The sequence below is a fragment of the Lutra lutra genome, chromosome 1, assembly GCF_902655055.1.
Source record: "Lutra lutra chromosome 1, mLutLut1.2, whole genome shotgun sequence".
NCBI lineage: Eukaryota > Metazoa > Chordata > Mammalia > Carnivora > Mustelidae > Lutra > Lutra lutra.
The window spans coordinates 111,376,350-111,391,243 of record NC_062278.1 but is presented as its reverse complement, the minus strand read 5'-3'; the positions used below and the strand labels follow the sequence as shown (position 1 = coordinate 111,391,243).

At 43.4% G+C, this 14,894-nt stretch overlaps 1 long non-coding RNA gene across 2 annotated transcripts in view; it reads right to left on the bottom strand.

Annotated features, from left to right (window-relative positions):
• LOC125101994 (uncharacterized) overlaps window positions 1–6,723 on the bottom strand; it is a 38,563-nt gene extending 31,840 nt beyond the window's left edge. For both annotated transcript variants that reach the window (XR_007128004.1, XR_007128003.1), the window contains exon 1: window positions 6,677–6,723. This is a non-coding gene — a long non-coding RNA (uncharacterized LOC125101994). The remainder of the gene's footprint in view (window positions 1–6,676) is intronic.
• Window positions 6,724–14,894: the final 8,171 nt, after the last annotated feature.

Genomic DNA, 14,894 nt, shown 5'->3' with positions numbered 1-14,894 from the left:
AACACCACTTGTTGAAGAGGCTGTCTTTTTTCCATTGGATAGTCTTTCCTGCTTTGTTGAAGATTAGTTGACCATAGAGTTGAGAGTCCATTTCTGGGGTCTCTATTCTGTTCCATTGAGTGTCTGTTTTTATGTCAGTACCATACTGTCTTGATGATTACAGCTATGTAATAGAGCTTGAAGTCTGGAATTGTGATGTTGCCAGCTTTGGTTTTCTTTTTCAACATTCCTCTGGCTATTCAGGGGTCTTTTCTGGTTCCATATAAATTTTAGGATTATTTGTTCAATTTCTTTGAAAAAAATTACTCGTATTTTGATAAGATTGCATTATATATGTAGATTGTGAGAGCAACAATCGTAAAGATAGACAACAACCGAAGGGTTGATGGAGGGACGTGGGTGGGGGATGGGCATTAAGGAGGCCACTTGTGACAAGCACTGGGTGTTTATATGTTAGTGATGAATCATTAAATTCTACACCTAAAAACAACTTTACCATATGTGTTAACTAACTAGAATTTAAATAAAAAACTTGTAATTTAGAAACTTGTAATTTCCATAGAGATTATGGTCAACTAATCTTCAACAAAGCAGGAAAGACTATCCAATGGAAAAAAGACAGCCTCTTCAACAAGTGGTGTTGGGAAAATTGGACAGCCACATGCGGAAGAATGAAACTGGACCATTTCCTTACACTACACACTAAAATAGACTCAAAATGGATGAAAGACCTAAATGTGAGACAGGAATCTATCAAAATCCTTGAGGAGAACACAGTCAGCAACCTCTTTGACCCCAGCCACAGCAACTTCTTCCTAGAAACATAACCAAAGGCAAGGGAAGCAAGGGCAAAAATGAACTATTGGGACTTCATCAAGATCAAAAGCTTTTGCGCAGCAAAGGAAACAGTCAACAAAACCAAAAGACAACCGACAGAATGGGAGAAGATATTTGCAAATGACATATCAGATAAAGGGCTAGTATCCAAAATCTATAAAGAGCTTAGCAAACTCAACACCCAAAGAACAAATAATCCAATCATGAAATGGGCAGAGGACATGAACAGACATTTCTGCAAAGAAGATATCAGATGGCCAACAGACACATGAAAAAGTGCTCCATGTTACTCAGCATCAGGGAACTACAAATCAAACCCACACTGAGATACCACCTCACACCAGTCAGAATGGCTAAAATTAACAAGTCAGGAAATGACAGATGTTGGCGAGGATGTGGAGAAAGGGGAACCCTCCTACACTGTTGGTGGGAATGCAAGCTGGTGCAGCCACTCTGGAAAACAGCATGGAGGTTCCTCAAAAGGTTGAAAATAGAGCTACCTTACGACCCAGGAATTGCACTACTGGGTATTTACCCTACTGGGTATTTACAAACATAGTGATCCGAAGGGGCACGTGCACCTGAATGTTTATAGCCGCAATGTCCACAATAGCCAAACTATGGAAAGAACCTAGATGTCCATCAACAGATGAATGGATAAAGAAGATGTGGTATATATACAATGGAATACTATGCAGCCATCAAAATAAATGAAATCTTGCCATTTGCGATGACGTGGGTGGAACTAGAGGGTATTATGCTTAGTGAAATAAGTCAATCAGAGAAAGACAACTATCATATGATTTTCCTGATATGAGGAAGTGGAGATGCAACGTGGGGGATTTAGGGGTAGGAAAAGAATAAATGAAACAAGATGGGATTGGGAGGGAGACAAACCATAAAGAGACTTTTAATATCACAAAACAAACTGAGGGTCGCTGGGGGGAGGGAGGTGGGGAGAAGGTGGTTGGGTTATGGACATTGGGGAAGGTATGTGCTATGGCGAGTGCTGTGAAGTGTATAAACCTGGTGATTCACAGACCTGTACCCCTGGGGCTAATAATACATTATATGTTTATAAAAAATTTTTTAAAAATTAAAAAAAAAAAGAAATGAGAGCAACAATTGCCAATCCATAGGTGGTTTTCTTGGGGGGGGGGGGAATTTTTTTGTAATGTATGTGCCTGTGGAAAATACATACCCTCTCTTTTCTCTCCTTTTTTAAAATTAATTAATAAATTTAATTGGTTAATGGAATTTTTAGAGAAAACAGTCTCTCAAATTTTATCAGTAATTATGTAACAAAACTCAACATATTTCTATTCACAAAGAAAATCACCTCTTTTTTCAGAGCAATGTTGGCTTATATTGCACAAAATAATACTACCATCTTGACTGGTTCATTGTCTGGTAACAGGATACCAGTGTGAATAGGAGTGGGTAGAAAAACCAAGAAAGGTTTGATAGGCATTTAGTATTTTTCCAAGATATGCACATCAGCAATGAGTTTATTCCTTTCTCCCTCCGTCCTTTCCTTCTTCCCTTCCTTCTTTCCTTTTTTTAAAATAAAACATCTCACTGATGACTTCTATTTGTGCATTACTTTGCCAATTATAATTGTGTATTGCCATTTTTTCCCTCCACACTATACAATAAGGAGGGTAGTTCTTATTTTTATCATCATTTTCACTCTGCAGTGATATAAACTTGTCCAAGGTTGTATGGGTTGATGTGACTGCCTGAATCATCACTCCAAATTCTGGCCTCTATTTAACAGCCTTAGTTTCTTCTCCCATTATATCCACCCAGACAATCTCCAAGATCTCTTCCAGCTTTGACATTTGGTAGAATAAAAGCTTTATGAGGGAGAGACCTTGCCTCTGTGGTTCAAAATTCTATCTCCATCATTTAGCACCTGGGAAGTCCAAGGAGTGCAATAAATAATTTTTTAAATTAAATTGAAGTCCATGCCCTATATCCCTTTTATAGCCTCAAGAGTTAATGCTGAAGGGATTACTGGTTGAATGATACTAAGCAGCTGGTGCCCAAAAAAGTGACAAACTCAACCCTATATGAGACCCAACGATATACAGAATTACATTACATAGAGCTCTGCCACAGCAGTGAACACAGCATCCACAAGAGTGGAGATTTCTATGCACACAGACATTCCCATAGCTGGTGATGTGGGGGTTGGGATGGGGAGACTGGCGGGACATCCCCTGGCTTCCATTATTATGTCTTCCTTTCCCTAACGACATCATGATAGAATACTGGAACTATGAGAGTTTCCTATGATTTGGTCTGAAAAATTCACTGGGTTTTTCCAGCCTCGTAGTACTTCCTCATTAAAACTTTAGCTTCTCAAATTGGTAAGCATTTAATTTCAGTTACAAAATCAGTGGCTTATTGGTATGACATATTAAGCTGATACTCTACCAATGAACAACCTGATGTAACTTCCACAACATTTTCACAAGACAACAATTTTATAGATAAACAAGGAAGATCAGTAGAGCTAAAGTGTTTTGCCCCAGATCACACAACCAATAATTTATAACACCAGATTCAGGCCTTCTGACTCAAATGCTCCAGTCATTCCATTATGACCCTCTCACTGTGACACTGGTGCTGTCTCACCGAACAATCCTTGAAAATCACAGGCTAGAGGGAATCAGGGAAACCTAATTGCTCCTACCCAGGATCTTTCCTGTATTCATGATGGATTCTAAAAACATAGCCCACTATGCTTCCTCCTCTCTCTCTCTCTCTCTCTGCCTGCCTCTCTGCCTCCTTGTGATCTCTGTCTGTCAAAAAAAAATAATAATAATAAAAAAAAATGGGACACCTGGGTGGCTCAGTGGGTTAAAGCCTCTGCTTTTGGCTCAGGTCATGATCCCAGGGTCCTGGGATCGAGCCCTACATCGGGCTCTCTGCTTGGTGGGGAGCCTGCTTCCTCCTCTCTCTCTCTCTCTGCCTGCCTCTCTGCCTCCTTGTGATCTCTGTCTGTCAAAAAAAAGAAATTTAAAAACATAGTCCCAGTCCCCCCTTCCCAGTTGCTCCTTATTAATCTGCAGTAGCCAGTGTTGGTGGTAGCAATGTCTGTGAATTCCTAGGGTAGAGTCACAGGACCTCTCTTCCGAGGACCTTCCCCTTCCCTTCTTGTCACCTTTATGAGAATGTTCTCCGGACATGTACCCTCAGCATATAAAAAAAAAAAAGTTCATCATATTCGCCCCAAACTTTCTCCTGTTCCTGTGGTCCTCAGCCCTGTTCATGGCATGCTTACTTTCCTAGATGCTTAAAGTAGTAACCCAGAAGTCATCGTAAGCTCTTCTCCCTCACTTTCCTTTCTCCACCATCTGGTCCCTAAGATGGGTTGACTCTTCCTTTGGAATCTTCCTTCAATCTGTGTCTACTTCCTGACCTTAATGCCACTTTCAAGTCCCCATCATGTCCCACTGGGTTTCTCCAGTAGTCTCCCAAACATTCCCTCCACCAGCATCTCTATAAAACAAAGAGGGTCATGTCTGACTCTGCTCTATACATCGTGAAAGGATGGGCCAATGTTGCATGCTCTACAATTCCTTCCAAGAAGAGACAATGGACAATGTCAATGGGTGGTTGTCCTTCCTTGCCAACTTCCTCCCCACCTTTCTCTGTTCACACTTTTCTTCAAAGAAACCACACTGCTGAACAATAGTTGGACATTCTAAAGTGGGACACTTCGCCTGGTCAATAGAAAGTGGCATCCTGGCCTATATCAGGGGAAAGATCCTAGGCAACAGTGCCCCAGAGGAGGCAGATATGACCACAAAACACATTATGCCTGTTTGCTGGGCAGGCGTGGGGCTCCCCCAGAGCAGCTGTCTGCAAATATACCCCAAATAATTGCCCCTCAACCTTCCAAGGGCGCTCACAGTCTGCTGTCAGTCTGTGTTTTTACTGCTCTGTCCCGCAATCTCCTGCTCTCTGGGGAGCTACTCCACAGCAGGAACCAGGTGAGGAGGAAAGAGCACCAGACGTGAAGCCAGAAGGCCGTTAGTGAACATGCCTAACCCCCTTCACCTCTTAGAGCCTGTTTCCTCACCTGGTAAATAAGGACAGGGAGCCTCACAGAACTGACCTTGTGGGTCACAGTGGAAATTAAGAATCATGTGATATATTGAGGTCAATGCTTGAGGGGACTAGAAGAGACATTGTTTTTGGAGTCAGAAGAAACAGGATTTAAGTCCAAGCTATGTTCATCCCTGTAGAATCTGGGTCCAGCCAGTAAGCCTCTCTGAACCTCAGTATCTTTATCTATTGAATGTACTGACAATATATCCTTTATGCAGGGCTCATGCAGGTGAGACACTGCCTAGGGATCATAAAACACAGTACATACATGGTGTGATAGTATTATTCTAGTGCATATGGAGTGCTTTCTAGAGTGGCGAATCATCGCAGGGTTCCCTTCACAGCCTAGCTCGGCATCTTGCTCTTCAGAGGTGCTCACTGGGAGTCTGCTGTCTGGGACTCCCTCACCTGCTGGGGAAAGCATGCCCTGGAGTGTCTGTGTGTGATGCAGGGCTGGAAACTCCCAAGGGAAGAGATTCTGGCATGTCTGGAGATGACCTTTTACTGTGGGTGGTCTGGTCCAAACAATAGTTAAGTATGAATCAGGCTCCGGCAATGGTGCAAGGACCACAAGACAAGGCAGATCCTTCGAGAGTGGGAGCTCTTACAGAATGCCCAGGAGCATTTTGGTTGGGATTACCTGTTTTTATGTGAGTGCGTGCCTGTGTGTGTTTCAGTGGTATGTGCGTGTGTGTGTGCAAGTGTGTGCAGCCTATCTTTGACCTGTTCAGATTCTTCAGCCAAGTCAGCCATGCCTTCCATGGAAGTAGGGAAGAGTAAGGAGTAAGAGAGCTGTGCAGGCATCCCAAAGCCTGGGCTTCCTCTGGCCCTGCTTTGTCTCAACCAGGCTGGGTCCCAGTCACATCGCTCACCCTCCGAGCCTCAGCTGCCCTTCCAGGAGAGCTCGATCCATCTCACTGAAGTGTGTGCAGGGCACAGCTGGTGTTAAGGAGCAGAAAGCCTGTGTGAAAGCCGGAGAGTCCCTGTCTTGCTCCCGGGATGCTGTAAGAAGCAGGATCCATTTCTGCTCTCCTACTGCTGGCAGCACCTGCCATGAAAGATATGCTTCCACAGCTTCTGGGAACTGTGCTGGGACTCACTGAGTATAAAAGGCAGTGTGACCAGGACTCTTAATTGTTTACAGATCCTAAGTAAATAAGTAGGACACTGTGGCCTAAAGCCAACGTAAGGAAAACTGTGATTGGAAATGGCTAGGACTATAAAAAAAAAAAAAAAGAATGCTAAGGAGATAAGCTTAACCCAGTAATGAGAATAAACCAGAAGAAAGGCTGCCAGACCCAGGCTCAGGAAGTCTGTGTTTTTCCTGCTCTTCAGAGGAGAGTTTGACCTATAAGCTCCCTGAGGACCGGATCACCTTTTGCTTTATAATTTCATCTTGCTGTGCCTGGCCCGGACTAGGAAGCTGTTTAAAAGTATGTACTTGTTGGCAGATTGGCACGCTAGTACATTCACAATATATCATTGTAGGTGACGAAAGCAAGCAGTATGAACAATACGGATACATTTCCATAGGAAAAAAGCTAGACAGGCATTAACATTATTAAATGTAGCCTTATCTTTGCATGATGTGATTAAACGTTACCTTAACTTTTTTCCTTTTTTATTTCTATTCTGTAACTTTCTACATATAACATATATTAGTTGTATAATTTAAAAGGTTCAAAATATACATATAAATACATAACTATATTTTTAATACTTTCTTATGTTTCTTTTAAATTTCCTTTTGGATGGTCACAGTAAACTGTAAAAGAGAGATGGGGGAAATAAAATGTTATTTCATATAAAAATAAAAATTTTGCAAAAAATTTGCATCTCAAGGCAATAATGGAGGCTGGTTTGGTTCCCAGGGATACACAGAGCACAGTTCAATGTGCAATACTAACACATAGCCTGAACTAGGAAAGTCTTCGTACTCTCTGTTGGCTAATTCGTTGAAAGTTGAAAACAACTCAAGTACTCAAAATAGATTCCTGGCTCACCAAACCTCAGGACATACACACTTTGGATCATTACAGTGCCTTAAAGATTTTTTATAGTTTAAAAGTGTCAAGTGCACAATATAACATTTTATAGAAATATTTATATGAAACTTGCTAAGTTGCCCACATTTACTTATAATTCTGTGAAAACTCATATTTTAAAGAAAGACCAAATTCAGACAATGTAAGCATAGAACTAAGTCAGTCCCTTACTTTATGGTATTACTTAGTTTCATGACTTTTGTAAAAAAAAAAAAAAAAAAAAAAAAAAAAAAAAAAAAAAAAAAAAAGCGGAAATAGTGAATGACAGCCCACCAGTAATTAAAAATAATTTTTTAAAGATTTTATTTATCAGAGAGAGAGAGCACAAGCAAGGGGAGCAGCAGAGGGAGGGAGAGGCAGGCTCCCCGCTGAGCAAGGAGCCTGGTGTGGGACTTAATCCCAAGACCCTGGGATCATGACCCGAGCTGAAGGCAGATGCTCAACCAACTGAGCCACTCAGGAGTCCTTAAACTAATTTCCAAATTTCCTCGGAATTCCAGAAAACGATAAGCAAAAGATAATAGAGAAACACATGCTTGTATAGTATGCTGTTGTTAGGAAAGTAAATAGACCCGAGCTTCCTGAAGCATGACTTGGAAATACATATGTCAAATTTTGAAAGTGTCATTGTCTTAGTTCTATCAATTCTATTTTAAGAATTTCATCCAGAAATAACCAGAGACCCAGAGACATTTATCTCACTATCATTTGTGGTGTGGAGAAAAAAAAAGTTACAAAATTGTCCAACAGTAAGAAATGAGTTGAAGGGATACACTAGTAGAGTAGAATAATCATGCAGCCATTCAAAACATCCCATGGAGGGGCGTCTGGGTGGCACATTCCTTTAAACCATCAACTCTTGGTTTCGGGCCAGTTCTGGTCTCAGGGTCCTGAGATCAAACCCAGGTTGGGCTACCTCTGAGTGAGGAGTCTGCTTGAGTTTCTCTTTCCCTCTCCCTCTGCCCTTCCTACTGCTTGTTCTTTCTATCTCCAATAGATAAATCAATCTTAAAAAAAAAAAAATCCCATGGAATTATATTTAGTGTTAGGGGAAAAAAAGCTTCATTGGAGCATACAATTATTAGATTACCAAATAGAACGTGGCATATAATTACATTTATCTAAAAGAGACCTCGAAGAATGTAAACCAAAACCTTGACAAAGGTTGTTTCTGGGTCATGGAATTATGAGTAGTTTTAATTCCTTTACATTTCATTTAACATCTAAATTTGCTCTAATAAACATGTACTACTTTTAGGTTAACAACTACTCAAAATACATAGCAGGCAAAATCGTGGGGCAGACTCCTCATTTTTGGTTCAGTTGAGGATAGAAATTGCATCCGCCAGGGGCACCTGGGTGGCTCAGTAGGTTAAAGCCTCTGCTTTCGGCTCGGGTCACGGTCCCAGCATCCCGGGATCGAGCCCCACATCGGGTTCTCTGCTCAGTGGGGAGCCTGCTTCCCTTCCTCTCTGTCTGCCTCTGTCTACTTGTGATCTCTCTCTCTGTCAAATAAATAAAATATTAAAAAAAAAAAAAGAAATTGCATCCGCCATATGCAAGTCGTTTTGACCCCATCTGCAAACATACTCACTTCTGTCTTCGACTCTCCACCCCATACAATATACAGAAACATTTCTCAGTGCAGTCCTGGTTCCTGGCATTAAATGCATGGGCACACATGGGTGCTCGCACAGGCACACATGGGTGCTCGCACACACACACACACACACGTGCACACCTGCACGGGGCTAGTTGTACCTGGCAGGAAGAGCAGTGCCCAGGCCCCAGGAGGCTTCCCCCTGCCCCAGCCAGCCTCACTCTCTGCAGCTCCCTCTCTGGGCCTCAGTTTCATCCAATAAGGAAGTGAATTAGATTAGAACTGTCTCTAGTGGCCCTCTGTGCTGGTGGTATTTTATTCCAGGGAAAGACTTTCCTGGATCAGAAGAAGATTTCTAAGGGGAAGAAAAATAAATCCCCTTAGTGCTTCTGTCCCCAACCTTTGGGCCTCTTTTCCTCTTTGGATTTGGCATGAAAAAGCTCTTGCAGTGCTCCAGTGTGCAGACTTGGGGATGTGGCAGTGACTGTTTTGGAAGGTTAGCTCTCAGAAGAAATGGGAAGAATTAAAAAGGTTTATGAGCATGGGCTAAAATGGCAAGAAGGTTAGGACATGCTGTGGGCTGGGTGACAGGATCTTATTTCCAGCAGGGCCTCGGGTGGGCACACTCTGGATCCGTGAGGCCGGGTGCCATAGAGCTTAGTAAAAATCTGTGGGAGAAGGGTGGGTGCTGTCCTTGGGCTGCGGCACTGGGTCTCTGCTGACTCCCCTGCTTCCACGAGGGCCGGCTTTACTCCGGGCCTCATCTCAAGTCACTAGTATGCCGTGAGAATGGGAGCATCTCCCTTTCCAGAGACTCAGGTTTCTCATCTGTGAAATGAAAGTTTGGACTAGATCAATTCAGAAGTCCTCCCCAAGTCTGGTCCTGAAAGAAAGCCCTGTATGTGAAGATGATAAACCCTCTTGTGGTTTGGTTTATGCAGAATAGGCACAGAGTATTGAATGGGACATGAACGATGCATCGACCGTCATGAGGGTTTGCCCTTCTTATGTGAGTGCTGGAACACTTCAAGTTGCACAACGCTTCTGGACCTTTACCTACCTTCCTTCTGTGTCCTAGAAGAGCAATATAGGCATTTGATATTAACAATTGTGACAACTCATTTCTGCTCCTTACCATCTGTTCTACATACTTCTATTTTCTCTCCCTTTCTTTCCTACTTTATTTCTTCTTCTTCTTTTTTAAAAATTTTTGGTGTGTCATACATATGATAGAGGCTATAAGTTTCCCTGTATCTCTTCCAGACTGGGGACAAGGCAATGCCCAATGTTATATTGAACAACAGACTGTACTGCCCAAGATACTCTGACTTGAAATCTAAACTTGAATTTCTTTTTTTTTTTAATTTTTATTTATTTATTTGACAGACAGAGATCACAGTAGGCAGAGAGGCAGGCAGAGAGAGCGGGATGGGGGGGGAGCAGGGTCCCTGTTGAGCAAAGAGCCCGATGCAAGGCTCGATCCCAGGACCCTGGGATCATGACCTGAGCCGAAGGCAGAGGCTTTAACCCACTGAGCCACCCAGGTGCCCCTACACTTGAATTTCTATGCTAGTTTGACATCTAGACATTGACAATCACACTAGAAATTGAGTCCATGTGTACTACATGGACAAAGGACAGTCTTGAGGTCACATTTTATCATGACTTATAAAAAGTGAAGTGTTAAACACTAATGGTATGCCAGGCACCTGTGTGGGACTTTTTCCCTCCAGCCAGGCTCAGTCCTCCACTCCTAGGGTAGAGAGGGCCCCACCCTGGGTGACGCATCGGCCTGGACTGGGGAGAAAAGCAGGCTCTTCTGGTGGTGAACTGCATTGCCAGAATTTACTGCTCCCAGAGAGCATGCTGATGGCTTTTGGGTGACACATACTTGGTGCGTAATTAGGTCTCTTGTCCATTAACAAGACCTTGACTGTGGACCCTTCATAATCTTTCCTTCCAGTCTGGGAAGGATGGCATTCAAGGATCCTAGACTCCCAAGCTTCCACCTTCATCAACCTTTGTGTTGCATGTGTTGATGCTACACATCAGCGACTGTGTAGGCAAGACATTTTCTCCTCAAACGAAGTAGGTGGATAGTTCATTCATGTTCATTTATCGTTCATTCATTTGTTGACTCTGGTGCCAGGGTTTGGGATAGGGCAGGGGTTGCTGGTTGAAGAGCTCCCAACAGGGAGGGGAAGAGAGCTAGCTCTGGACCGGGCTACCTGGCATTGTGAGTCCTGGGACTTCCTCTTCCTAGCATGGACAAATCACTTCACTTTTCTGTCCCTGCTTGCCTTGTCTATAAAATGGAAATAATGATGACAATACAGACCTCATCAGGTTGTTGTAAGGATTAAATGAGTGCTCAAAACAGTGCCTGGCACAAAGTAAGCACACAATCCATGTGGGCTCTTTGCATTAATGAGAGAGGGACCTGTCAATCATTAAACCACAGGAAAGGGCATTGGGCGCTTTCATGGAAGAGCATGGCTGGGAAATGATTGATTCTGGGGGATTCACAGAAGACTCCTCATCAGTTAGGGCTCCCAGAGAGAAGCAGAACCACTGCATGTGATAGAGAATCAGAGATGTATTATCGGGGCTCCAGGCTCACAATTGCAGGGACGGGCTAGGCCTGTCAGTCAGCATGAGGCTTTGCGTCACAGTGGAGTCAGCAGGGCAGGCGGTAGGGAAGGAGAAATGGGCGCAAAGTGGGGGAAGCAAGGACAGACTGCCATCAGCGTGGACGAACCAGAGCCCGTTCCTGCGTCTCACTGCTTCCAGGTGACGTTGTGAAGGAGCTGTAAGACACACAGGCCTTCCGCTGCTGCTCCACAGGTTGGTCCAGGATTCGGAGGAGCTGCAAGACGAGGTCTGGTGTGAACTGGAGATGCTGAGGGCTCAGCGGCTACCCATCATAACAGGTAAGCCGGCAGATCGGGGACACCCCGTGTGACAGTGCAGGGCACGGTGCCCCGCACCAACCCTCTAAATAAGAAAACCTAATAGCTACACGTCTCTATCCTGAATGCTGTGCAAAATGTCGTTTGTGGCCAGTGATGCTATGGAGCTATGCAGGGAATCATAGTCACCCAAACTGACCCAGAGCAAATCCACGGCCTCTCCATAGAGAAAGTGGCAGAATTGGGTCTGAGAGTGGTCGCATTTGGAATGAGGAGAAAGGGGAAGGGTGTTCCAGAACCAGAGAGTAGTGTAGTATTAATAGCCTGGTGTGGATGTTCATAGTGGCTGCAGTATTAAGGGTTCTTATGAGGTCACGGAATCCATCAGCCCAATATCACCATAAGGATGGAAGCTGGAGGAAGTAAAGATCTATCAGTCCACTGGGCAGTAATTTTTCTTGAAACAAAGACTGACTTTTGCTTCCAGGCTAATGTCTTTCCTACAACCAAGGCACTTACACAGCGGCAGTGAAGGGGGCATTGAACCTGGAGCCGGAAGACTGCCTGTTAGTGCCCCCCACCCATACCCCACTCTCAGTGGTGTCCTTGGACAATACTTTTACCCTCTGGAAGCTCTTCTCTAAAAATAAATATGTGAACTGAAGTTATAGCTAAATCTCTGGAGTCATATCAGACCTTAACATTTTCTAGCAATTTCCAGGAGACGAAAGGGTCGTGGGAATTTTCATTCCAGTGAAAGCCACAACAGAAGATGTAGGGCCCTTTGCTGCATCACCTGACTTTAAGCTCTCAATCCTGGAGGCAGGCACAGGACAAAGCAGCCCCTTCCCTGCCCCCATGGTTGTTCCTGGGGTCTAGGCCTGGGCTGAGTTAGGTGTTCTAGGCCAAGTTAAGGCTCAGTTCTGTTTGTCTTGGTAGCACTCTCCTTGCAGTATGTCAGGAGCGTTTGGGGCTATGGATAGATACTGGATGAATGAACCTGTGAGATCTGGTCCTGAATGTTCCATAGGTTTGCCATTGGGATATGGGCCACTTTATGGAGACACTATATAGACTCCTTCACAGGGGAGACTGAATCCGAAACAGTTTCCTCAAATCCGCTTGAATCTTGTCCTATACCCCTGGGAGGATTACAGGGTTGAATAAGGAGGGAGGGTGTCAGGACACCACCTGTTTGAGGTAACGTGAATTTTTTTCTTTTTGAGGTAACATGAATTCTAAGCAAAGAAACAGCCACCCAATCTTTAGTTGTATGGGTATACTAATAAATATTTCTGCCTGGACAATTTCTAGACATAGTTATCCTCTCTCTCCAAAATTACTGGGGAAAGTCAGACTAATTTAATGCCTTACATTTTTTGCCTTACATTTTTCAAAGATGTTCAGATGTTGGAGCCCGGAAGCCATGGGATGGTTCTTCAAGAAACACAATAAAGTCTTGATGTATTTAGTTTTCCTCTCTTATGGACAAGTAATTTTGCTAACAAATAATATAGTAGTGTTTTATTTTCACAACTTGGGAATTTGGGAAATGGGGCTTTGGAATCTTTAAATCTGGGCTTTACTTTGTAATAGTCATGTGTATGCCTTCTTCTGTAAAAGGGGCAGGATGACACTGATTGTTTAAAAATCTTAAATAAGGGGCACCTGGGTGGCTCAGTCGTTAAGTGTCTGCCTTCAGCTCAGGTCATGATCCCAGGGTCCTGGGATGGAGCCCCACATCACATCGGGCTCCCTGCTCTGTGGGAGGCCTGCTTCTCCCTCTCCCACTCTCCCTACTTGTGTTCCCTCTCTTGCTGTGTCTCTCTGTCAAATAAATAAATAAATTATTAAAATAAAATAAAATTCTTAAATAAGATAGCATGCATAAACTATGATACATGTTCAATATTATTTATTTTTCTTACTATATACCTCAAAAAATAAAAATGATAAAGACATGTTTCTGAGTTTTCCTATTGCTATTTGTCTGTTATTAGTCTCTTTGTTGTGTTAGATATCTGCCTTTGAAAACAGTTAAGTGGTAATAGGCACGAAGAGCTTGAGAAAAAAAAAAAAGAGTCCCAGAAAAAAAGAAAAATGAAATTGGTGGATTTATTTGCACACAAATTGCAAAAAGACACTGTATTTCTGTTTTGGAGGCAGAACCCATTCATTCCTTACAGTTTGAGAATGCTGGGGATATGCCTCATAACAATCGATTTCTGACTTCACACAGTCATGCTTGCTAGAGCCACAGACCATCAGAGCTGAATGTTCTTAGAGGCCATCCAGCAAAGTCCTTCCATGCATGGGGAAACTGAGATTCAGAAAGGGAAATGAGTTGCCTACTATCTCTCACGTGGGTCGAGATAGTGTGAGGACTGGAATTTATGTCTTCTGAGTCGTCATAGTGTAAAAGCATGTTGCCTTAGAGCCTTTGCTGATTTATCACGTAATCTAGGAAAATTCTTTTGTTTTCTGATACTGGTCTTTCCATGAAGATGGAAGAATAACTCATAATCCATACCCGTGGATAGTCTACAGGCTAGTCAGACCCAGGTTGCAATAAGCGTTCAGCTCCCTGGAGTTGGACACATGCCATCAGTTATTCCTAAAGGAGATCCAAGTGTTACAGAGGAAGCTGCCTTGTACTTGTCAGATGGAGGGACCCTCCTTCCACGTGGTTGGGAGAACCAGTGGTCCTAGACCATTAAGGTCCTGAGTGGTCCCAGGTAAGTCAGTTGCCCTCTCTCAGATCCAGCATACTGTTCTGTAAACCGAGGGATATGGTCCAGAGTGTCACTAAGCTTCCTTCTTGCCCTAACAGTGTGACGTTCCATCAGTTACTTCAATGTAGGACACTGTCAAAGCCTGACTAAGTACATGTCCCAATGACAGGAACCCACACCACTTAGAATCACTAGCTAGAAAGTCAAAAGCCCAGGAAAATGAAACTAAGTAGGAAAGGAATATAGATTTCCTTTTAAGCATTGCTTATCTGGTCTTTAATTAAAACCATGTAAAGATACACTAAGTTCTTTTAACCTGGAGAAAGATTTCCAACCAATGTTCCAGAACTATTCCAGGTTTCCCATCTCCCTTCTTTCTCAGGGTAATCCTCTTTCCACAGACTCGATCTATGGACACATATTGACCATTGACACTGAGGAAAAGCCAGGGGAAGTGGATCCAGGCCAGGATAAGGACCAGGTATCTGTCTATATCCAATCTCACTTTCTCCCAGGATGAAAGACAGCATGGTGAAGAGCTATGAGTGGGCTCTGGCCAGGAGCGGGGAGGTCTGGGACTGGCTGGCTTCTCAGCCTTGGCCTTGCTTATTCCACTTTGGGCCTCCATTTTCTCCTCTGTCAAAGAAAGGGG